The 24,566-nt window shown below is 42.2% G+C and overlaps 1 protein-coding gene across 1 annotated transcript in view; it reads left to right on the top strand.

Moving 5' to 3' along the window:
* Positions 1–11,904, top strand: part of LOC122808416 (survival motor neuron protein-like) — a 797,372-nt gene extending 785,468 nt beyond the window's left edge. Inside the window, exon 8 of the mRNA XM_044079379.1 lies at positions 11,753–11,904. The gene's annotated coding sequence lies outside the window, so the exon portion shown is untranslated. The remainder of the gene's footprint in view (positions 1–11,752) is intronic.
* Positions 11,905–24,566: the final 12,662 nt, after the last annotated feature.

Raw genomic sequence — 24,566 nt, 5'->3', positions numbered from 1 at the left:
CATTTCTCAGGAGTCCCTACCAGGGACATCCTGGAAGCTGTTACCTGGAGCTCTGTACATACTTTCACCAAGCATTACCACCTGCCTATACTTTCTAAATCCAGAGCTGGATTTGCCACAGCAGTCTTACAAGGCCTGATTGCTAGCCCTAATGCTCTTTAACTACCTCCACCCTTCCTTATTTTTGGGAATCAACCCAAATGTGATAACTGCAACAGTGAAACATGAAGAACATAGTACAGTTGTGTACACTTACCATAAATGTAGATGTTCGAGTGTATTCACTGCTGCAGTCCTGGTTACCCTCCCTCCAGCCCCCTGACTTCTCTTGGCTCTACCTTTCCTTCTTGTTTGGCATATATTATATCATGTGTATTTACTTTTTGCTGGGGGGTGTACCATACTATATAACTGCTTCCTATTGTGGGGGCACCTGACATCTGGGGTAAGAAAAACTGATGTAATGGCGTCGGCTGCATGTTTTATACCCCTGACGTCAAGGAAGAAGCGACAGCATCCGACCCAGAAATCCAAAGACTCTGGTATTCAGACTGGCTGAGGGCTGCCTGCAGGCATATAACCCAAATGTGATGACTGCAACAGTGAATACACTTGAACATCTACATTTATGGTAAGTGTACACAACTCTACTTTCCCAAGCCATTCACCCTTTGAGTGTTGCTAAAAAAAGAAACAGAAAAATTAAGCACATTGAAAGTAAAGAAATGGTTGCTGGCGTTAAAATTTATGTCATTACTCTGGCCTAGGAGTCTAGTAGTCATTCAATGCTGAGTGCTGTTTGCGTTCTCCTAATTCTAGAGCCCTTTCTTCTAAGAAAGAGAATGCATTTTCTGAAGACTATGTCAGTAGAGAGAGAGGCTTATCTCACTCTAATTCAGCTGATAGTGAGCCTGGGAAGTTGTCTTTGTGGAAGCTTTCCCTTTTTCTAAGACTTTTCAGGCTAAGGGATATATTTGCTTGGGAATAGACAGATGTGCCCCCTCAGATGGGCAAATATTATGGTTTACCTGAACAAGAAGTCCCTAATTCTGCACCCATTTTTCCCATTCTGCCAGCATTGGAGGATGCCCTTAAAGCTACCTGTAATGCTCCCGATTCTCTCTCATCAGTTCCTAAAAATGCAGATAAACTGTATAGAATTTGACAAGCAAATACTTTTCTCTATTCTCATCTTTCCTCTGCAACCAAATATGCCACCATTGTACAGTACGCTGAGGACTCCACCCTTATATGCTCATCCCCTTCTCTACCACACGTACAACAAATAACTCAAAACGCCTTTACTGATATCGAAAACTACCTTTCCAACTGTTAACTCATTCTAAATCCCTGCAAAGCAAAACTTATGCTCGTTGTTAACAACAAATCATTAGAAACTTTGTCTCACTTTACCATCACTTCATCAAATAACGCCACCATTGAACCTGTCATCCACCCGCGGTGGTAGTGCTGCGGTAGTGTTGTCACCTCACAGTAAGACGCTGTCCTGTTCGATTCTCCGCTAGAGCGTCTTCTGCGTGGAGACGCTTCGTTGAAGGTTGTGCGTCAGGCTTGGCAAGCCAGTATGTAAAAATCAACTGCCAATCATTAGCGGACCGGAGTTCCGCTGTGCCGACCCCTAACCGGGAAAAGCCGAAAGACACAAACATTGAACCTGTCATCCGCACCAAACTCGTAGGAGTTATTATTGACAACAGTCTCAGATTTGACAAGCTCCTAGCAACCTCTATCAAGAAAGTACATATTAAACTAGGCTGTCTTTACAGAATTAAACCTTACCTCACTAACTCCACCGGAAAGGCCATAGCCCTTACTCACCTTCTTTTTACTCTTCTGTATGCCTCACCAGTCTTCACAAACCTAAGAAAAAATGATTTAAATACATTTGAATCCTGTTACAATAAAGTAGCAAAATTTGTCCCAAATCTCACATTCAGATCACACCACTACACTGCCCTACCTCAGCTAAAATGGCTTGAACTTCCTGATCTTCTTAAACTGAACCAGCTTTTTTTCATTCAGTCATACAAAACCCCACTAACTGCCCTGTACTCAAACACCTAATTGAACCTTACTCCTGCACAAGAGCATTAAGGTCCTCCAGCAAGAATCTTCTAAAAGTAACAAAATCCAATAATATCTTTGGTGACTCCCTTTTCTCTCAAATATCTATACTGTGGAACAGTTTACTGCAAACAGTATGCACCTCTACTACCTCAGCTAACTTCAGACACTTACTATAGGTTCACCTTAACAACTGTCTCTGCCCCTGTAGCAAACCAGGCTGAAAAGTTCTCAGTAACTCCATAGCTAACAATATTTCTAACCCCTTCCCTAACCTCTAACACTGTTTTGAGCTCTGTATCACCCAGTAATTTCAGACATTTGTCAAGCTACTTTCCTATGCACTTTCTTATTCACAAACCTATAGCAACCCTCATTGAATGTAAAAATCTTTTACTGAATATTTATAACCGTATATTTTACTGTTTCTTTTACATTGCTGCATAACCGTATACTTGTTTTTTTTCTACATTGTTGCAACTATTGTTTTAAACATTACATCTTTACCATTTTTTCCTAAGAGTTCATATCTAAACACATGCATGTTATCTATACTGTTAGATGTTTGCAATATTTTTATACAGTGCTTCTCTAGTTACACTTATATAAATTCCTAGAGATTTTCAGAACTTTTATGTATTTGTAGTATTGTTAGTTGGAACTTTTCTGCCTGGCGTCCACTGAAAATGGGACATTTGGCCTAGCCAGGCACTCCCGGTATACAAATGTAAAATAAAATAAATATAAATAAATCTTACAGCTTACCCAGCTGCAAAAAATATATATATATTTTCTTCTATAAACCAGTCTCTGGAGATAAGGGTAAGTGGTTGGACAGATATGATAAGAGAGTTTTTTTTCTTTTGCCATACTAGCATTCAAAATCCTGAACTACAAGTGCTATATGTGGAAGTTCATGTTAAAATGTGCTAATAGTTTGAAATAATTTTCTGGCTTCTCTGACTCCTGAAGGTAGGTCCTTCGTGAATCAGATTGTGGCAAACCTGTTGTAAATTTCTAAATATGCCTCAAAAATGTGTATGATTGCACTGATACTATTTCCAGGGCTTATGCTTCAACTACTGGTTTCAGGAGATTTGTTTAGGTATGTAACCAAACTTCAGATGGCTGTAAATCAGACATTTTGAGTACATATTTAGGTGCAGAAATTTTATTTTGTTCTGCTGCTACACAGGTCCTTAAACAGTGAGAGGAGAGAGGTAAGTTAATGCAAGGAATTGATAGGAGTTTTCAGGTCCCCAGATTTTTTTTCTTCCAAACCCTCTACTCTTTTCAAAGTGCAGAAGCAGAGAATGCAGCCTAATAACTGGCAGACCCCCAAGAAGAAAAGTCAAGAGGGTAATGTCCCAAATCCAAAAAACAAGGACATTTCCCTAAAAAATGACTAGATACCGGTTTCAGAATGATTATGCTAGAGATCTGGTCACCTTCCCCATCCTCTTGGCCCTACTTCCCTTCCACATTCTCTGTATGTGACCCTCTATACTCCATCTTAGCATCAGATAATTTTAGACAAATGAATTTTGAAGGTGATTTCATGGAGGTTACAGATGGCAATTGATACATTTGTCATCCTGCATTCAGATGGATTCCCCCTCACCCTCCAAGCCAAACATAGTTGTTTCCTCTGGTGCTGCATCACATTAGAAACGTGCCATAGAACACGTTCCCACAGAACACATAGGAAGGGACTTTTATTCCAGAATGTTTCTGGTCCCAAAAAGGTACACTCATGGAGGAGACCACTTTTCCATCTCTTCCTCACTCTGTGTGAAGGTTCCAAAATTCAAGATGTTGATCCCCTCCCAGTCAGTGTTAGCCCTTCTCTCAGATCGCTGTGCTATGGTAACCCTAGACCTCAAGAATGCTTACCATCGCAATCCAGTGACATACAAATTCAGAAGGTTCCTAAGATTTTGTGTATCTAGGTCACAGTATCAATTCCCTGCTTCACCCTCTGGGCTATCTACTGGGCCCAGAGAGTTTACAAAGTGTCTAGCTCCTGTGGTGGCTCACTGCAGATTGCATGTTGTGTATATTTTTCCTTACTTAGATGACTTTTTTATTTGTGTAGAGTCTGTGCTCAGATGCCAGGAGTCTTTAACAAGGGCTTCATTTCCTTCTAACCCCTCTGGGGTTTCAGATAAACGTACAGAAAACCTTCATGGCTCCATCACACAGAATTGTGTTTTTGGGTGCCTTACAGACACTCTCATGCAAAAAGCCTTTTTACTTCACGACAAAGTGGAAACTTGTTGGGAAGTATCCTGAACTTTTCTCGTCTGACTCAAGCTTCAGCCAGAGAATTCATAAGAATTATAGGCCTTATGACTTCTATGATCCTGATGATACCACTTGCCAGACTGCACATGAGAAAGATTCATTGGTTCCTAACAAATGTGGACCCAGAATCTTCATCCCATAGATTTTGAAGTAGCAGTGCTGGGATATGTAAAGGTTGAAGTACAGTGGTGGAGGGATCTGATGACTCAGTCCAGGACTACTTTTTGTCCTCCTGCCCCAATCCAGTCTATATTGACAAACTCCTCATATTTCACTTAGGGTGAAATGTCTATGGGAGTAAAAGTGCAAGGTCTGTGGGACAATTCAGAAAGGGAAAAGCACATATGTCAAAGAATTTCTGGCTGTGATTCAAGCTGTAAAATCTTTACGTCATCTTTGGCAACTAGACTCTGATGGCTTGGAAGTTAGCTCTTCATCACTCCCTAAATTTTCAGGCTTCTTACATACCATCAGAGCAAAACACAATGGCGTACAAATTTAGCAAGCCCTGAACAGAGTGGAAACCCATTTCAGAGGTTTTCCAGGAATTGATCCTGATGTGTGGAATACCTCAAATAGATCTGTTCACCTCCTTTTGAAACAGACATCTTAGACATATTCCTTTCCAGGAATCCTTGCAAGCAAATCTGGAGAATAGATGCTGTCTCATTCCTCTGGTTGGGAATGGTCCTGTATGATTTTCCACTGTTTTCGCCAATTTCCAGGATACATCTGAAGATGCAGAAATATTTACCAAAGATCATTACATACATTTACTAGGGTAGAGCACTGATTTCCATGCACCTTTTTCAGACTCAGCCCGGGAGTGTTGTCTGTTAGTGAACTTGCTCAGTCACACAGGCAATGAAGGCTGAGGGAATCGAACCTTGAACCACTGGGCCACAGGAAATGGCTCATTAACAGCTCCTTAATCTTCAGCGCCAGCTGCCATACTATCATTTGACCTTTTATGTGCTTCTATCAAAGTCCATCTAGTGGCTGTTTCAACTCGTCTACCTACGGATCCCCCTCTTTCTTCCATGTTTATGGTCAATCAATTTATGAAAGGGAAGTTGCATATGAGCCCCCCTCATAAACAAATACCTCCATCTTGGGATCTCAGTTTCTTGCTGGATAAACTGACTGTATGTCACTGTTTGAACCAGCCTCTTTGGCTGATTTAGGTTCATTACTTGGAAAACTGTTCTGCTTGTTGTTATGACATCTGCAAGGTGACCATTTGAGTTGCAAGCTGTCATGGTACAGGAACCCTTTCTGGCATTCCCTAGAGATAGGATCACTGTGAGGACTAGCCCCACAATCATACCCAAGGTTGTCTCAGGACTTCACTTTGAATCAAGCCATCAGTCTTCTAGTTTTCTGTTTCATGATACAGGAACCCTGTCTGGCTTTCCATAGAGATAGGATCACTCTGAGGGCTAACCCCACGATCATACCTAAGGTTGCCTCAGGACTTTACTTTGAATCAAGCCATCAGTCCTCTAGTTTTCTATCAAAATCCAATAAACAAGGGAGAACAGATTTTCCATACCTTGGATGTGCATAAGCAGCTGTGGTGCAACCTCAACAGAACCAAGTTCTTAAGGAAATCTGAACAGCAATTTATTTCCCATACTGGGATTAAGAAACGTCAACCCATGTCTAAACACACTAGATGGTTGTCCTCTGCTATTGTGTTTTGTTACTTCCACTGTGGCAAAATTATCGCAGGCACGGTTAGGGCTCATTCTACCAGGGCCTTAAGCTTCTTTGGTGGCATCTTGGAAAGTGGTAGACTCTAGAAACATTCTAGAGGCAGCAACTTGGTTCTTCATCCATACATATACAAAGCAGCACAAGCAGGATTCCTTCTGTAGGTCTAGAGTAGGCTTTGCAAGTGCCATCCTTCAAGGGCTTCAGCACCCTTAGTCTTCCTCCTCCCAGGCTGAGTAGGTTTGATAATCTACCCATAGGTTACTTCAGCAGTGAGAATGATAAACATACTACAGTTATGTAAGTTGCACTAAGCCATAACAGTAGATGTATGAATTCTTCACTACTGCAGTAGCCGCACCACCGCCCCCTTGTTGTACATAGCTGTTGTGGGCTACAACCTTTATTGTTGAGGTGGTTCAGTTAGTTTTTTCCTGTGGTTATAGTTGCGTTTAGTTCAGGATGAGTTCCTCTTTTTCTCTTTTGGGGCAAGGAAGTCTTGAAGACTTTGTCACTCTGGCTGCTTTTGTAGTTCCCTACAATAAAGATTAGCCTATAGGCAGCCAAAATGACTGTGTGGGAGAGGGTTAGAGCTTTGGGAAGCTGGCTGGCTGCTGTAGACTTGGCAGGATATAGCCAGTAGTATCTGGTTGCAGTGAAGAATTTGAACAGCTATCATTATGGGTAAATGCAACTTACAGCTGTACTTTTTTGGGGATGTCAGCCTTATATCTGGGGTAAAGACAGGTGCATCTGTGATCAACAGATTCCTTATCAGGGCTACCAGAGCTACTGTATACTTTGTGTAAGTCCAGATCACAGCATTCAAGGCTATTGTGTCAGGATTTTATGCCTAAAACTATCTGAAGAAGGGAGTACTCCCTGCAACATTCCCTGTATTGGAAAAAAAACTTTGAGATTTTTACCTGATCTGCTATGCCATGCATTGGATTGATTTCCTCCTTGACATTCCTGTAAAAAGAAAAAAGATGCACAGAAACGGTAGGATGAAGGTGGAGTCACTAACCGGACATCTGACAGACCAAGTTGGTCTGAGGATACATCTTCTAGTTAGGTGCTTTTGCAGCTGCTGCACAAAATACCGGTTTGCCCACATGCCTCTAATGTTTCCTCTTTGGAGACTGCCATTCCTGTAGTCAACAGAGTGTATGCTCTGACCAAGGTTAGGGAAGAGGCTTCCTTGAAATTCCAGGTCCAGGCATCAGTGGTGGAAGCTTGCTTTGTTATTTCTGAAAGGGATAACCTGACTATTTTGGTTAAAGAGGAGGTTGCTAAGCATGAAGTCTGACTTTCCCATTCAGGGACTAATTAGATGTCCCTCACAGGGTGAATGAAGCACATCCCTCCCCGATTGATATCAATATCTCAGATGTCAGGTAGGTGTCTTCCCCCACCCTGCTTCTTTTGCTGCTCAGGCTTTCTCAGAACAGTGTTTCAGCCTGGGTCAAGGCCTGCTGAAAGATGTTCAAAGCCTGTAGCCAGGTACTAAACCTTCATTGTGTAGAGTCCCATAGGCTGAAAGAAAGAGGGACTGCTCTCCTGCTAGAGGAGATGAGTCACAGGGAGGATTGGTTTATTCCTAACAGTTGTCTGGACTACAGTGCTCATGTTTAACATAAGAATCTAGGCACGCAACATCAGGGGGGGGTATATTTCCATAAGAACAAGATACTTGATTAAGGTGAGAGACAAAAAAAATCTAAGAAATGGAAGAGAGGTCGAACTGCAACTTTGAAAACTGAAGTAAACAAGCTGGACAAACAGATTAAGCATAGTATTAGACAAGATCAAGAACAATTTGAAGAAAATTTATATAAAGATATTGAGCATAATAGGAAACCTTTTTATAGATACATAAGATGTGGAAGGAGTAAATATACATAAACTGATAAACTGTGTGCAGATTCTAAAATTTATTCTCAGACACAACATATTATAGATATATTTTCAAAATTTTATACAAAACAGTTTAGCTCCACAAAAGGGGTGGTAAGTTGTCCTAGTGACATCCAGGTAACCCCAGATACTGGAATCAAATTAGATTATATTGAAAAAAGAACCATGCAAACTGGATCCAAACAAAGCGCAGGGAGGAGACGGAATAAGTAACCATGACCTGAGAGCACTTCAGCAAGAACTTACATTACCGTTATATCTATTATTCACTAGGTCATATAAATATATAGAGATTCCTCAAGATTGGAGACATGCACTTATTAAACCTGTCTTTAAGGGAAAGGGGAGTAGGACAAACCCAGAATTATATAGACCCTTAAGTCTACTTTTATGATGTGGAAAAATAATGGAGATGGTAGTAATGGATAAGTTATTGTCAGAACTGTATAGATTGGGACTTAAAACGATATATCAGCATGCATATGTTGAAAATAGATATATTACCACCTGTAGCATGATGTTCTATAACAATATAATAACAACTATGAATGAAAAATTGTGCTGTGATGTGATTTATATGGATTTAACTTCAGCATTTGACAGGGTCATACACAAAACACTGATTAATAAATTAGTACAACTAGGCATTGATGTACTGTTGATAACATGGATAGCTGCATGGCTTACAACTAGAACATGGCAAGTATCACACACCAACTGGACAGGTGAAATCGTTGGTTACAGTCAAGGTGTCCCACAGGGCTCTGTCCTAAGCCCTTACTTGTTTAGATTGCATCTTTCAGACCTTATTTTTTCATCTGAGGTGTTCTACAGTCTTGAGTAAACTGATTACAAGTGGTACAGATAAGGCATGTCTGCAAAATAATTTGACTAAATTGACCATTTGGGCACAGGAGAATAATATGTTGATAATTACATCCAAAACGAAGCATATGAGATTTGGGAGACATAAACTGAAAGGTGAATATTTAATATGGCACACAGTCATTTAAACTGTAAACTCATTTAAGGACCTGGGTATATGGGTAGATTCAGCTGTGAGTTTTTCTAGTCATATCAACCAGTTGGCTAATGGTAGTTATAGAACTATAGGTTGTATAAAAAGATTTATAAAGTCTAGGAAATCAAACATAATGAAGTCATTGTTTGTTAGTTACATTAGACCCAAACTTGAGTATGGAATAACAATATGGAAACCCCATAGGAAAACAAGCATGAATAAACTGGAAAGAGTACAGTGGAAATATACCACGGGCATCCATGAATGTGAAAATTTAAGTTATTATGAAAGACTAAAACATCTGAACTTTATACAGTGTCTCTTACAGATATTTAAGAGGAGATCTTATTCAGGTATATAGGGCATTTAGGGACAACTACCTCTGGGAATGCTTGGGGTTATCAAAATTACTAGAGAATGATCAGATAACCTATGTCGAAGATTCTATAGGAATGAGAAGTGTAGTAATTGGTTCTCTAACAGAGTAGCTGATGCTTGGAGCAGACTACCAAATTACATTAAAGCAAGTACTAGTTTAGATATTTTTAAGAACAACCTGGACATTTATTATGGGAACAAGTGTTTTGGTATATTGGCAAGCTAGAAGGGCATTAATGCCCGTGCTTGAAACATTTGTTTGTATGTATACTGAAGGCATCATCTTCCCTGATTACCCCCACAGTGGCTTTCTTATTTGGGAGAATTGCTTTCTATGACAAAGGATTTCTTCAAATGGGAAGGAAAAGGGGGCATAAGAAGCCTAAAAAAGATACTGTAGTCTGCTGGGCCTGTATGCTGCAAAACCTTTCACCATTGTTGTCTTAGGGACTCTTGACTATGGCTTTTTCGTAGATGCCAATGACTATGTCAGTATCCTGCTCTAAAGAAACCAGACCGGTTTTACAGTGTGCAAGATTCTCTCAAATACATGTACAAGAACCTTGAGTAGATCCAGCAATGGCATTCATGGCTCAGAGGCCAAAACACACACAGCATTTTGACTTGGAATGCTACTGTGCTTGTTGCTGTTACTTTGGCCAGAACTTTCAGAATTTCCAAGTACTAATTTGCAACAAAAAACATCTTTCATAGGGATAGGATGAGCCTGAGAACAAATGCTTCATTTATGGCCAAAGTTGTAACAATGTTATCCTTGAGTCATATTATCCTGTTAACTTTCATGTTCATTTCCACTGCCTCACATTACCACTGCCTTAGGTGATGGTTGTTATCTGTCAAGTTGAATAATCCACAAGCGAAATCTCTCCACTCGACTGATGAACAAACAAAAAGAGAACCAAGGAGAAAAAGTACTGCCACTACTTTTTATTTTGTTTCCACACACCAAACACGTAGTACCAAAACGTTATGAACGCCTTCCTTATCTGTCAAGTTGTCTGTCAAGGTAACAGAGTACTGGCCAGCTTTTAACAACTCAGACTCCTGTCCCTCTCTTCCTGTGATAGCTTAATGGCTGAGCATATCCTGAGAGGGAAGCCTTCGGCTGTCACAGGAGGTGAGCATTCAGGCGTTTTCTGCTATCCAAAGAAGAAAGTCCTCTGACTTTTCCCAGGCTCCATTGCTGATTTTTCTGGCTTCCTGCTTAGATAAGCCTCATATGTGGACCCCCTTCCTCTCATTTTATTATTAGATGTATTATTGTCTTTGTATTTCTACAAATATATATTTATATTTTATTTTTGTCAATGTTTACTGTAATTCCAGTATGAATTTTTGCTTGTAACAGTGTTTATTTGGCTTCTATCTTTGACAAAAGTTTTTTTTTTTTTTTATTATCTCTGAGGACAGGTTCAGTGTTTCTGTCAGATGTGCAAGTCTGTATGTATGCTGTTAAGATAGTAGGGGTTGTCTCATGCAGTCAGGATGTGAAATTAATTGCACCTGTCTTTACTATTACTGTTTTTTTTTTCAGCTTTTGACAAAAATACTGCAGAACTTGGATTTTCAGCATTTATACATTGTTTGCTATATGCATTACTCTGCTCTGTGTGTTTTTAACATCTGATCGGGTTTTACTATGAAAAGTTATTTAAATGTACTTTGGCAAGTTAGCATAAAATCATACTAGGCCTGTAAAAAGAGAGCACGTAAAATTGTTTCCAGACATTTTATGAAACCAGTGACTCTGCACTGTCATTGTAGTTAAATGGAGAAATAAACCTCCTAGCTTATTGTGTAGGCTGTGCCATACTGTGGGGACACTTAGTGCATTTTGGGAGCAAATGAAAGTTAAAAACCAAATAGTCAGTGTGGCAGTGATTGACTGAATGTAATAATGAGGCATTAGAGCTCAACACAAGATCAAGATGCAGAGTTAAAACGTTAGTTTTTACTTTATGTTGGTGTTTCTTGTCATGAGGTTGCAGGGTTTCACATTTTTGTTGTAAAGGATTTGAGTGAAGAGATTTGTTTTTATAGTATGACTTGCAGGGTAATTTTGGGCTGACTCTCAGAACTTGATCCTTTTGGTTGTAGTCTGTTCTGTAGATGAAGTCCAAGTGCATTAATGATAAGTACTGAAGAGTAATATTCAGCTATGGTAAATGAAAACGAGAAAGAGTAATAAATGGCAAGGAACTGGCATGCTTTTTGAAAAAAATGTGAGCTTTTTTCACTTTCAGTATAGATGATGGCCAGTATTGTTCTTGATGAGATCTGTTTTCAACAACTGTCATCTCTCTTTAATCTTAGGTGCCGTATTGTCTCCCATGGAGACAGGACAGTTTCATCTCACAGCCCTGTGTGACACCTGGAGTTTTCAACACCTTTCTGATTTTTTTACAATGCAGTTTAATTCTTGATTGAACTTGTTGTATAGAAATAAACTTGTATTTTGTTTGTCAGTGTGTGTCCGTTGCTTTGTGAAAATGTAACTGCAAAGGTGTGAGAGATGTCAGGAAAATGTATTGTGTACAAAGAAACACATGCAGAGAATACACATTCTACCTGCTTCCCTGATGTTCTTTTAATGTGAAAAGCTAATTACAAATTTGCATATATCCCTATCCATCTCTTCTGTGCTTGGCTTAACAAGAGGTTGTGTTTAGAGATTTTAGAGGCTGTGTGAGGTGATTTGTCACCATTTCCTCCATGTTTACCTTCTACAGTCCTTTCTTCTCTTCTCTTCTCCATCTGTGTGAGTTTCTCATCACATGTTTAGTGTATCACTATTCTTTTTACCATCTTGTTGAGTAGTAAACATTTGCTGATGTACCACTTTGCATGTATAACTTCTGCCGTCTTTCTAAACCACCTTGCCACATTCATATTTTTTTTTTTTTTTCTTTAGTGACTATGCTTTCTTTCCCTGGTCATAAAGTTCTCCTTTTTTATTGGACAGTTGTTTTGGCCATATGCTGTGTGGACTTTTACTACTACTGTAGCCAGGTGTAGGTTGATGTGTACTAGGGCTTGATTTTTTGAGTGTGAGTTTATGTAAATTCCACCTATGTTGGATGAGATGGGGCCCAGTCACTAAACTGTTTTGTTTTTCACCCCTACTGGCACAAAATAAGGTTTCAGTCTGTACACAGTGCCTAGAAACTAGTAGTTGGCCTTTCACCTAATTGGTTATCAGCCCAGAAAAGACAGATGCTTATGCTGCCTCGTGTCAGCCAGGAAAGATGGGTGTTCATGCTGCTTATCTGCCACACCTCTTTAAATTTACAGTAATATGTACTATAATGCATTCACTATCTGCTGAACATGTAGGAATTAGCAGTCACAGTCTTTGACCATAAGTGTCACAGTTGTGGTATTATTGCCGTGCTTAAGAGTTATTGGCAGATGACTGACCACTCACCCTTCTCTACCTCTAAAGCTGTAGACTTTTCATATGTGGCGCTATTCTCCTGTCCGCTTACTTAAGGATGTGTATAAAGATGTTCAGTAAAAAAGGGAAAGCACCCAGTGTCATTTTCATTCTTTTTTGCTGCAGAGGAACATTGATACTGTACCATTTTGTCTGTTCAAAGCAGATTCTAAAGCAGTTAAGTACCTGTTAGTATTCTTTCTTTCTTTTCAATATTGCTCCATTTCTGATTGTATAGTATATTTTGACTTTGACCTTTTTTAATTGCAATTTTGGAACTCTTTCTGACACCAGTGGAATCCCATGAAAAAAATAAGTGTACTTACATGAGGAGATGCCGCTCAAGCCGCGGTGATACAGCGGTAGCATTGTTGCCTCACAGCAAGAGGTTCTCCTGTTCGATTCACGGCTGGAGTGCCTTCTGTGTGGAGTCTGCATGTCCTCCCTGCAGTCGAGTGGCCTCCAAAAAACATGCGTGAATGGGCGTGCCTTCGCTGAAGGTTTGGCATTGGGCTGGCAACTCGGCACCATAAAAAAATCATTAGTGGACCGGAATTCCACTGTGGTAACCCCTAACTGAGAAAAGCCGGAAAGACAAACAACAACATGAGGAGATGCCAGTGAAAATTTATCACCTTCAGTGCTTTTTCTGTCTCACTGAGAGCTACCCAGGTATCATCATACGAGTATTGCACTCTGTGTAGAAAACAATTACTTTGCAGGGCATGACATCTTAAGACCTCTGTAGGGCTCAAAAAGCTTTTGGCCTCAGACCAAGGGACATCTGCCCCTTCCTCACTTGAAAAGCCTTCCACTGGTGGTTTTAGCAAATTAAAAATAAAGTGCCAAAGTAAAATGTGAAAAATGTTAGCCATGAAGCAATCAATTGGCAAGGGGCATGAGGCCTTAGTGACTTTGTCACTCTGGTGCATGCTTGGGGACAGCAGATTCCATGATGTGTCTAGCCTTGTTTGCCTATGGCTTCTGCATCTGTTTCCGCTGCTTCTCTAACTACTGCTGTCTCTAAGTATATAAGCAGTGAGATTATGGCTTTCCAAGTATCCCTATCCTCCACAGATGTTGTAGATGTATCACAGCTGAGTACCATTTATTTGCCAAGCATCCACAGAGGGCCAGTCTGTGGCACCAGTAGGAAAGCTCCCTGACTTTGGATTTTCCTATCCTTTCATTCATGAACCTGTGGCTCCAGGCCAGAAAGTTGTAATTTTAGAAATTCAGAAAAAATTTGAAGTTGTTCATGCTTTAGACATTATACCCTATGGAACAGATGCCTACATAAGGATATCTTCACCTCCAGTACCTGTTCTGGCCCTAGCTGTTTTTGATTATAGATATTTTGCGGAGAAATATGTGATAGGATGGCTGAGACTACATGCCTCCACCACCTCTTGCCCCCCCATAAAGTCATCTACCTCTAGTACAGCCAAAAGGTATCCACTTCAGAGAGGTTATCTTACTTGGACATCTGTGAATGTGGCTCAGAGTTTGTGTATTGTAAGTGATATTATTACCTTCCCCAGGCCATGATACTGATGTAGATGTGACTTTTTTTCCGATATAGAAATACTCAGTTTGATGCAAGAACATTTTAAATGGGAAACAGACGAGTTATATGACTCTCTTAAAAGATGTTGAGAATTGCTAGACAATGAGGACATCTGACTTACTGCCATACATCCAGTTTTTAACCCTTTGTCAGGGCACTTGATAGTGTTTCTTTAGAACCAGTCATGGAGCCACTGACTCCCAAAAAAGCCTGGTATATGCTGCAGGGTAAAGAAAAAATGTGTGTACTTTTTAAAAATAACCATTCTGAAGGCCCAAAAGCTTTTAGTAGATGAAGCCAAAGGATCTAAATGCTAAAATATCCCTTCATAATGACAGAGTCAAACTAGAGATAGTTTTGAGAAGAAAATTTCTACTTCCTCTATCATAATTATTAAAACTAGACACTATTGTGTGTTACAGTATGATGGAATAGTTTTGAGAGATGGAGAAGACCCAGACCTAAGGCTTCTTAGACTTTCTGAAAGTACAGTAGAGCACAGTAGATACACATTAAAGTGATGCTGTCATTCTATTGATGCTTATACTGAAGGCAGCAGCACTGGATGTAGTTATTAGGAGTCATGCATATATCTGAGAATTAAACCTTTGACAGTAATTGTGAAACAACAGCTTTTAAATGCAGCCTTAGGTTAAAAAAACAAAAACAAATGAGAAGGGTTGGCCACCATGTTATAAACTTTTCAAAAGACTGGAGGTGAAATGCAAAACCATGTGAGCAGCTTAATAGTTGATCTGATGTTGTCCATCTCGCCTTTATTCTCACATGTGGGTCTGATCCGATGTGTCTGATCAATCTTGGCCAGTACTCCAGCTTGAGGGCTTCAGCAAAGCTCGTGGGCCTCAGTCTTTACCCATAATGCGTTCCCCTAGTTACCTCAGATCTCATTTGCCTCTCAGCGAATAGGTTTTGTCAGTTATAGCTCTGGGCGAAGTACAACTTTTCACTTGTATATTTTTCTAGCATCGTTTAACTTTCTAGTTTAAGTTCTTTAAATTCTTTATAATATCTTATTAACCTAACTTTACCCAGCTTCCCCCCCTTCACACATCCGTTTAAGTTAGAGGGCACTTAGGAACGTCCATTTTAGAGGACATTCCTTTCCTTCCCTGTTAAATATCTCTTAACCCTTTAATATATGTACAAGAATATATAAAAAAAAAATATATAGATCTTTCTTCTGCTAACATATTTCCATTTCTCTGCTGGTAACATTTGTTTTGTGTGTGCGCGTGCTCAAGTCCATTTAAGTTACAGGATTTGCCCGTTGTGAGACTGAGAGTGATTCTGCTACCTTCTGACTATTTTTCTTTCTCCCTTAGCATTACGTCTCAAAACAGGAAAGTAACCCTTTAGGCTTTAAGAAGTTTGAAAAGTGCAGTAAGAAGTTGCCCCTTAGCAATTCACACACTTTGTATGTGTATTGTTTGGGGCCTCTTCATTTGCATGAGTCGTGTTCCATTTGCCACATCTTTAATCAGCGGGTGTTAATGGAACGCAAAAATAAACTGATTTTGAAAGGCCTTTTCAAAAGACATTTCTCTGAGGCTGCATCCTTTGATTCTTCTGAAAAGCCAACAAAAAGACCTTCATCAGAGCCGAAGCAGAAAGCTCCGAAATTGACGGACCTGAAGGCTCTTGTGGAACAGACATCTCCTCCCGGCTCCAACACTCCTTTGGAATGGGAAACTACATTGACGCCAATGACTTCCACTACTTATGGACACAGGAGCCGATCTCCTTCTATTGAGAAGGTTTTTTCCATGCTCCCTTCTACACTTTTAGCTACGTCAAGGTCACCTACCCTGTCCACTAGGTCTCCCAGGAGTTTATCTGATGAAGACATGGATAGGGTCATACAGAGACTTTTGAAGACATCTGCTTTGGCCAGACTTCTAATGTATCTGAGCCGAAAGGAGTTGGAGCAGTCTCATACCCCCTCTTCTGTGACAGTTCCTCCTCTGGTCCGTCCTCCTGTTTCGGAGCCGGAAGATTCCGATATCCAGGTTGTGTTGTTGGGCCCAGGACTGTCAATCTCTTTGGTTCCGACATCTGCCCCGAGTGTCTGCATGCCTTTGGAGCAGGAGATCTCTGGGAGCTGACACTCCCCTGTCTGGTCCACGGAGACTTGTTGTGTCTCTTCGGATCCGACCATGCCTCTGGGAGCCTCTGCATGGGTGAGTTCGACTCCTACCTCTGATTCGGAACTGCTCTCTTCTGCTTTGGAGATTCCTTCAGCTCCGACGACTTGTTTGTCTGATCCTGGGACTTCCTCGGAGCAGGAGGGGTCTGCTTTCGAATTAGTGAGGAGGGCTTTGACTTCTTCACAGTCTAGGACACCATCTGATGTTCATCGTGTTTCACTGATGCAGTCATCACTGTAGGGTTCTTCCTGCAGGCAGGCAGCCCTCGGTCGGCCAGAATCCCAAAGTCTGGGTCTGGCGTTGGCTGTTCAGTCATGCTTCCTGACGTCAGAGCACCAGGAGTACAAAGCTGCCAAGCCGACACCATGTTCTCCAGTCTTTCTTGCCGTGCGGTGGAAGCAGTTCGCAAGTGCCGGTCGGCTGACTCCTGATATTTTTTCCTGTTTCATTCTGAAGACTTACTTCTTCTTCTAAAGCTAAGTACCCCGTTGGGGAAACTTTTTTCTTGCTCCAGTCCGCTGTCAGAAAAAGTTAATTGTATTTCTTGTGGGGAGCAAATACCTCATAAGGATTTACACTCTTACTGTATTCCTTGTTTAGGCCAGGACCACGACGTAGCTAGTTGTCGGTTTTGTGCTAGATTTAACCAATGTACTATTAAGCTGAGGTACGATTTTGCTTTTCACTACTTTGGCAGGCGATTTAATTATAAAATGTCGTCGGACACGCTTCCGACTACCAGAGTTCACAAACGACGCAAGGATAAGGACAGGCATCCGAGGTCCAAATTGGACGACGGTTTACAAGCAGAGCCAGCTTCAGGTTCGGCCGTCGTCAGTGAGGCGCTTTCGCAGCCCCTGTCGTCGGCCATTTCAGAACCGATTGCCGAAACGGACTCCCATGAGGAGCCAACTAGGCCTTTGAGTACTCCAGCTGCAGGACCTTCGGACAATGCTCCCTCGGATGGGTCTGGAGCCGCTGTGCAGGTACCGGCTTCCGAGGGGGTTTTCGGGCCTACACAGCTTCTGATAAAGGCTAAGCCAAAGACAAAGGCCAAGACTCCTTCTAAATCAAAGACACCAGCCCAGGCCTCTTCTGATCCGGGACCCAAATCTCAGAAACAGCTGCTTAAAATGGCGGAGGACTTACTAACCATGAGTAGGGGTTCACATCCCCCTCCAGACAAAAGGCCAAGGCAAGAATTGGATTATGAATCTTCTGATCAGGCATCTATTTCTTCAGTGTCTTCCTCTGACCAGGAATATTCTTTCCCTCCTTATGAGGATTCTGATGCTGAGTAAACTATTCCATCAGCTTCTCCCCCTGAGGATTTTTCTTTTGGGGAAACTTTACATGACATGAGGGAACATTTTCACTGGGAAGGACAGGAGTACTCTGAATCTAAGAGAAGGCTTAGGGATTTCCTTCTTCTTCCCCAACATAGACCCCTGGCTATTCCTCCTGTTTTGGATATTGTGGATGATGCCTTTTCTGAGACTAATTTAACTCCTGACTCCTTTCCTCCAGCCCCTGCTAAGCCTGACAGATATTACAGGGTCCCTGACTCCCACCAGTTCCTTTACAAAAATCCTGCTGCTGATCCAGAAACCATTTCTCAGGGTCCTAAGGGTGTTAAGGCCGCCTCTGCTAAAAACCCTATTCCGTCAGGTAAGGATTCTAGAGCTTTGGAGAGATGGGGCAAAAAAGTGTACACTTCTGCTACTTTATCTATTAGGGCTTTAAATTGTCAATTTCATCTGCTAAAATATCAGCAGTTTCTGCTGTCTGTTATGAAACAAAAGCTAGGTACCATTTCTGCATGTGCAGATAATAAGGAATTACACAATTTGATGCATGCTACTGAACAAGTGGGGAAGCATGGCTTACACTGTGGTTTTGATGCCTTGGTGGCTTCATGCAGGGCAGCTGTCACTGGCACAGTCATTAGAAGACATGCTTGGTTAAAGGAACAAAACTTACCCGATCAAGGTAAAGCAAAGTTACTGGATGCTCCTGTACAGCATAATGTTTTGTTTGGGTCTAAGGCTGAAGAGGTGATAAAGAAAATGGAGGATAAGGCAAAATCCATGCAAACAGTTAAGGATTTCTTACAAGTTCAGCCCCCAAGATTTAGCAGAAATTGGCCAACTAAAAATTGGTCCTTTCCCAGCTCGGACAGGCCTCAGAGGGGTAGATATAGGCGTTCCAGGGGGAGGGCCCAAGCACAGACCTCTTACAGACCTAGACAGTGGAGTGCTTCCACCCCCAGGGATGGAGAGGACCAACCTCAATCTTACAGAAAACAGGCTCAATGACTCCCCCTGCATGGCTCAAGGAATCCTGGAAGCCCCTCTAGGAGGAAAACTCTCTCTTTTTCAACAAAATTGGACTTGCATAACCCAAGACAAGTGGGTTCTGGATGTAGTTTCAAGAGGTTACAAATTCCACTTTCATACCTTGCCAGGACCAAACGGATGGCCAGACCTACCAAAACACCAATGGGCAGAGGCATTAAACCAGGTGGAATCCCTCATGGCTATGAGGACCATAGAACTGGTTCCACAATCAGAGACGGGGCAAGGCTATTACTCAAGGCTCTTTCTAGTTCCCAGAAAACAAAATTCATGGAGACCCATCCTGGATCTGTCAGTCTTAAATACTTTCCTGGAGATACCAAAGTTCAAGATGCTTACTCTGCAGCAGCTCCTGCCAATGTTGAGCAAAAATGCATGGATGGTGACATTGGATTTAAAGGAGGCTTACCTACACATCCCTATCAGACAGGAGTGCAGAAAATACCTCAGGTTCAAGGCCGGCTCGAAACATTACCAATTCTCTTCGCTGCCCTTTGGCTTGTCTACTGTGCCCAGGGTCTTCACCAAGTGCCTGGCACCAGTAGTAGCTTATTGCAGACTCAATGGAATTCAAATTTACCCTTATCTGGACAACTGCCTTATTCAAGCAGACAGCAAGGATGTCTTACTCCAGCACCTGGAATTTGTTCAAAATCTACTCAAGTACCTGGGATTCACTGTGAACATAAAAAAGTCAAATTTGACACCCACACAGCAGATAACTTTTCTGGGTGCTCTTCTAAACACAACAACCCAGATGGCATTCCTGACACCTGAAAAGCAACTACAGCTGGCTTCAACTTTCAAAACCTTGGCATTAATGTCTCCGCTAACTGCAAGTAATTTCTTGCAGGCTTTGGGTTACATGGCCTCCTGCATCCTTCTCATACCAAATGCAAGACTACATATGAGAAAAATACAATGGTACCTAAAAAGTGTATGGTCCCAGCATTGCCGCAGTCTGGACACACAGATTGCTGTCTTGCCTTGTCTACAAAAGGAATTCCGTTGGTGGACCATGGCATGTCTTCACAACAAAGGGAAAGCTTTCAGTCTGCCTCCAGCCAGCCAAGTGTTAACCACGGACGCCCCGGATTACGCATGGGGAGCCCACTTGCAGGGGAAAGGCCTGCGAGGTTTTTGGACAGAGGATCAGAAGCACCTACATATCAATTTAAAAGAGATGGTAGCTGTACAGAATGCCCTCTTGGCTTTCAGGGATCTTCTACAGCCAGGGCAACTACTGATATGGACAGACAACACCACAGTTATGTGGTACATAAACAAGCAAGGGGGTTCACACTCCTACCCCCTTTGCAGACTAGCCATGACTCTATGGAACACAGCTCTAGCTTGCAAAGTGGATCTACAGGCTCAGTTCCTGCCAGGGAAAGAAAATATTCTGGCAGACAGCCTGAGCAGGAACCTGTCAGACCCACATGAGTGGATGCTAGACACCCAAATATTCCAGATGATTTCAGAAGCCTGGGGCTGCCCGGACATAGATCTATTTGCACCCCCCCCCCCCCACAACCACCAGTTACAGATTTTTTTTTGCACAAGGACATTTCACAAACTAGCATGGAAAGTGGATGCTCTCTCATTCATTTGGAGGAACCTCTCAGGGTATGCCTTTCCTCCACTACCTCTTCTTCCACGGGTGTTATTAAAGATCAAGCAGGACAAACCCAAGATGATTTTACTGGCCCCAAATTGGCCTCGTCAGTTTTGGTACTCAACACTGATGAATCTATTCCAGGAGCCTCCTTGGATTCTACCTCAGATTCCAAATCTTTTGTCCCAACACCAGGGCCAGGTTCTGCACTCTCATATCAAGACTCTCAGCCTGGCGTATTCAGGGTCTATAATTAATCTTACCCTTCCCAAACAAGTCATGGATGTCATCTTAGAAGCCAGACGGCCCAGCACTAGAAAATCTTATGCAGGTAAATGGAAGAGATTTTGCACCTGGATGCATGCTCAGGATTTGGATCCTCTCATTCCTAATATCCCATTGATTTTACATTACCTGACAGATATGCTACATAAGGGTTTATCCTTCTCCTCCATAAAAATACATGCCTCAGTTATCTCTGCACATTACAATACAGATCCTCCAATCTTTTCGCATCCACTTCTGAAACAATATCTCAGAGGAGCAAAGAATTTAAGGCCCCCTAGGACACCACCCATACCTGCCTGGGACCTCAACTATGTTCTGGAAAAACTCACTCTGCCCCCTTTTGAGCCTGCTGCCACATCTGATATTAAGTATTTATCATGGAAGACAGCTATCCTACTGGCTTTGACTTCAGCCAGGAGAGTCTTGGAGTTACAAGCACTCATGGCTGTGGAACCTTATATTATTATTTTTCATCAAGATAGGGTGTCTTTAATGACTAATCCTACTTTCATGCCTAAAGTGGTTTCTAAAGTGGCTTTAAACCAAACTAATCACCTGCCAACTTTTTTCACTAATCCACAAAATAAGGGGGAAAGGATCTTGCATTCCTTGGATGTACACAGGCAACTTCATTTTTACCTGGACAGAACCAAGGATATCAGGAAAACAGAGCAACTCTTTGTTTCTTATGCAACAAATTCCCAAGGCAAAGCTATTTCAAAACAGACCATTTCTAAATGGATTGCTCATGGAATCAGATTTTGTTACTCTCATCATGGAAAGCAAATCCCAGGAAAAATTAGGACTCATTCTACCAGAGCTGCTGCTACTTCAGCTGCCTTTCTCAAGGGAGTACCTACCAAAGATATTTTGGAAGCTGCAACTTGGAGTTCAGTGCATACTTTTTCTAAGCACTATAATCTCCCTCTTTACTCTAAGTCTAGGACAGGCTTTGCTTCTGCAGTCTTGCAGGGCCTTCTAGCCGCCCCTTCTACTCTATAACCACCACCCTTTATCTCAGCTTTGGGATTCAACCCTACAGTGATGACTGCAACAGTGAAACATGATGAACATAGTACAGTTGTGTACACTTACCATAAATGTAGATGCTCGAGTGTCTTCACTGTTGCAGTCTGGGTTACCCACCCTCCTGTCCCCTCTTATACTTCCATTAGTGTGGTTTCCTACTTTACCCTTCTTCTGAGGTGTATTTGCTACAGGGTATGGGGTTTGTTGTATGTTACATTTTTGTTTTACTATTAGCTTTCACTTTGGGGCACCTGACATCTGGGGCAAGAAAAACTGGAGATCATGGCATCGGCTGGCAGCTTTGTACTCCTGGCGCTCTGACATCAGGGAGCATGACTGAACAGCCGACGCCGGACCCAGACTTTGGGATTCTGGCCGACCAAGGGCTGCCTGCCGGCAGGAAGAACCCACACAACTGTACTTTTTCGTTCTTCTTCCCTCTTCAGGCAAGGTGTCTGTGTCTTCTCACAAACCCTCTCCACAGGTCCGCAGAGACGTTAGGCTTCAGGATGTACCTCAAGGTACTGCCCTGCTTCTGAATCCTCTCCAGAGTATCCCACTGAAGTGGTCCATCGGAAGAGGACATGCAAGAGGAAGCATCTGGACTCACCGGAAGAGTCTATCACTTCTGACACCGACCTTGATGAAACAGAAGGGTCTCCATGATCACCTCCTGATGATGTCTCCTTTGGAAACATGTTGGAACTATTACACCAGAGAGGTGATTGGCAGTCCTCCACCCCTTCGGCTGAGGGGTCAGTCTTCCTGAAGGCCTTTGCGTCTCGCCCATCAACTTCCTGGGTGACTTCTCCTTTCAACGAGTTTGTGAAATTTATCTCGCAAAAGGCTTGGGAGACCCCAGACACCAAGACCCCACATTTAGGAGGCAAAATAAATACATCACTGCCGCAAAAGAAAAGGGTTTTCTTATAAAAGATGTAGGAGTTGATGCCATGGTCATGGCGGTGGCCACTAGAAAGGAACTCTGTGAGATGAGTACCTCTGTCCATCCTCCTAATAAGGACTCTAGGACCATGGATAGATATAGGAAGCGTGTCTTTGCATCAGCAAGTTTTGCTTTGCGGTCACTGAATTATCTCACTCACTTTACCAGAATGCAGAGGGACCTGATTAAAGAATTATCAGACTCCCTCCAAGGAGCTGTAGTTGATGCAGTGGCAGAGAAAGTCAATGCTCAGCTTGCTACCTTGAATTCAGTAGTCAGTTCATCCATGAGGCTTGTTTCTTATGCGACTGATGGAATGAGTAGGGCAGCAGGCTCAGGTATCTCTTAGGTGGCAGGCCTGGGTGGGTCTTTGCAATTTTACAGAGCCATTCAAGTCATCTTTCATTAACACCCCTTTTGACGACTCATCCCTTTATGGGACAAAAGTGAACGAAACTCATCAGGTGTGAACAAGAGGGTAAGACCTTGTCTGCCATTGGAGTGCATTTTTCCACTCTTACTAGACCCTTTCCCAAGGGTCAAAAAGGTAGTGGGAAGATGTGGTTCAGAAAATCTTAGAATCTCTTACCAAGACACATGAGGTGAAAGTTCCCCCTGAGGCAGAGGGGGGAACAATAAAGGAAGACGTCACCCTTGCGGGGGGGGGGATGCCTGCAAAACCAAGTATCCCGAGAATCTTTCTTTGGGAGACCTTTCCAGAGCTCTCGATGGAGTGCCAGATTGCTCATCTCTGGAGGCAGTCAGGGGGCGATTGTTCCTGCACCAAGAAACCTGGTTAAAGGTAAATGACAGATGGGTGCAGGACATAATATCCAAAGGATACATCATCCACTTCTCCCTTCCTATCCCCAGAAACAAAGGGGTTCCAGATGTTCCACCTAGTCATAAGGAACAAGCAACTATAGAAATTCAAAAGTTGCTAACAAAAAGAGTCATCCAAGAAGTCCCTGCAGGCCAGAGAAGATCCGGAACTTACTCAAAATTCTTTTTAGTTCCAAAAAAAACAGGGGACTGGAGGCCCAACTTGGATCTTGGCAATCTGAACAAGTCAATAAGAAGACCAACTTCCAGATGTTAACATTGCAGTCAGTACTTCCATTTCTGGAAAAAGATAATTGGATGTGCTCGGTAAACCTTCAGGACATGTACTACCATATTCTAATGGACAGGCAGTCCAGGAAGATGTTCTTCGTGTTTCACTGTTGCAGTCATCACATTTCAGTTTTCCCTGCCAGGGTAGCCCTCGGCCTGCCCGAATACCAGAGGCTTAGTATTTCTGCATCAGTTGCTGTTGCTTGAGGACTGACGTCAGGTCATCAGTAGTATAAAGTAAGGCAGCCAACGCCATTACATCAGTCTTTCTTGCCATGGAACCAGAAGCAGTTCGCATGAGTGCCGGTCGGCTGCTACCTGAGTTTTCATTTCCAAATTGAAGTTGAAGTCTTATAAAGCTAAGTACCCCGTTGGGGATCCTTTTTTCTTGCACTAACCGATGTCAGAAAAAGTTAACAATTGTCTCGCTTGTAGAAAGCAAATACCACACCGAGACTTCCACTCTTACTGAGTCACTTGTTTAGGCCCAGACCACGACGTCCCCCGTTGCCGCTTCTGTGCTTTGTTCAACGCCAGAACTATCTGTCGTCTGGCCCTTATTGTAGCCAGATATATTTGCTTACAGTCTTCAAATTCCGATATCCGACAGCAGATCT

The sequence above is a fragment of the Protopterus annectens genome, chromosome 8.part0 (assembly GCF_019279795.1).
Source record: "Protopterus annectens isolate FY-2018-M chromosome 8.part0, PAN1.0, whole genome shotgun sequence".
In the NCBI taxonomy this organism is placed as follows: Eukaryota; Metazoa; Chordata; order Ceratodontiformes; family Protopteridae; genus Protopterus; species Protopterus annectens.
Note: the sequence above shows the minus strand (reverse complement) of the source record. Positions and strands in the feature narration are given on the sequence as shown.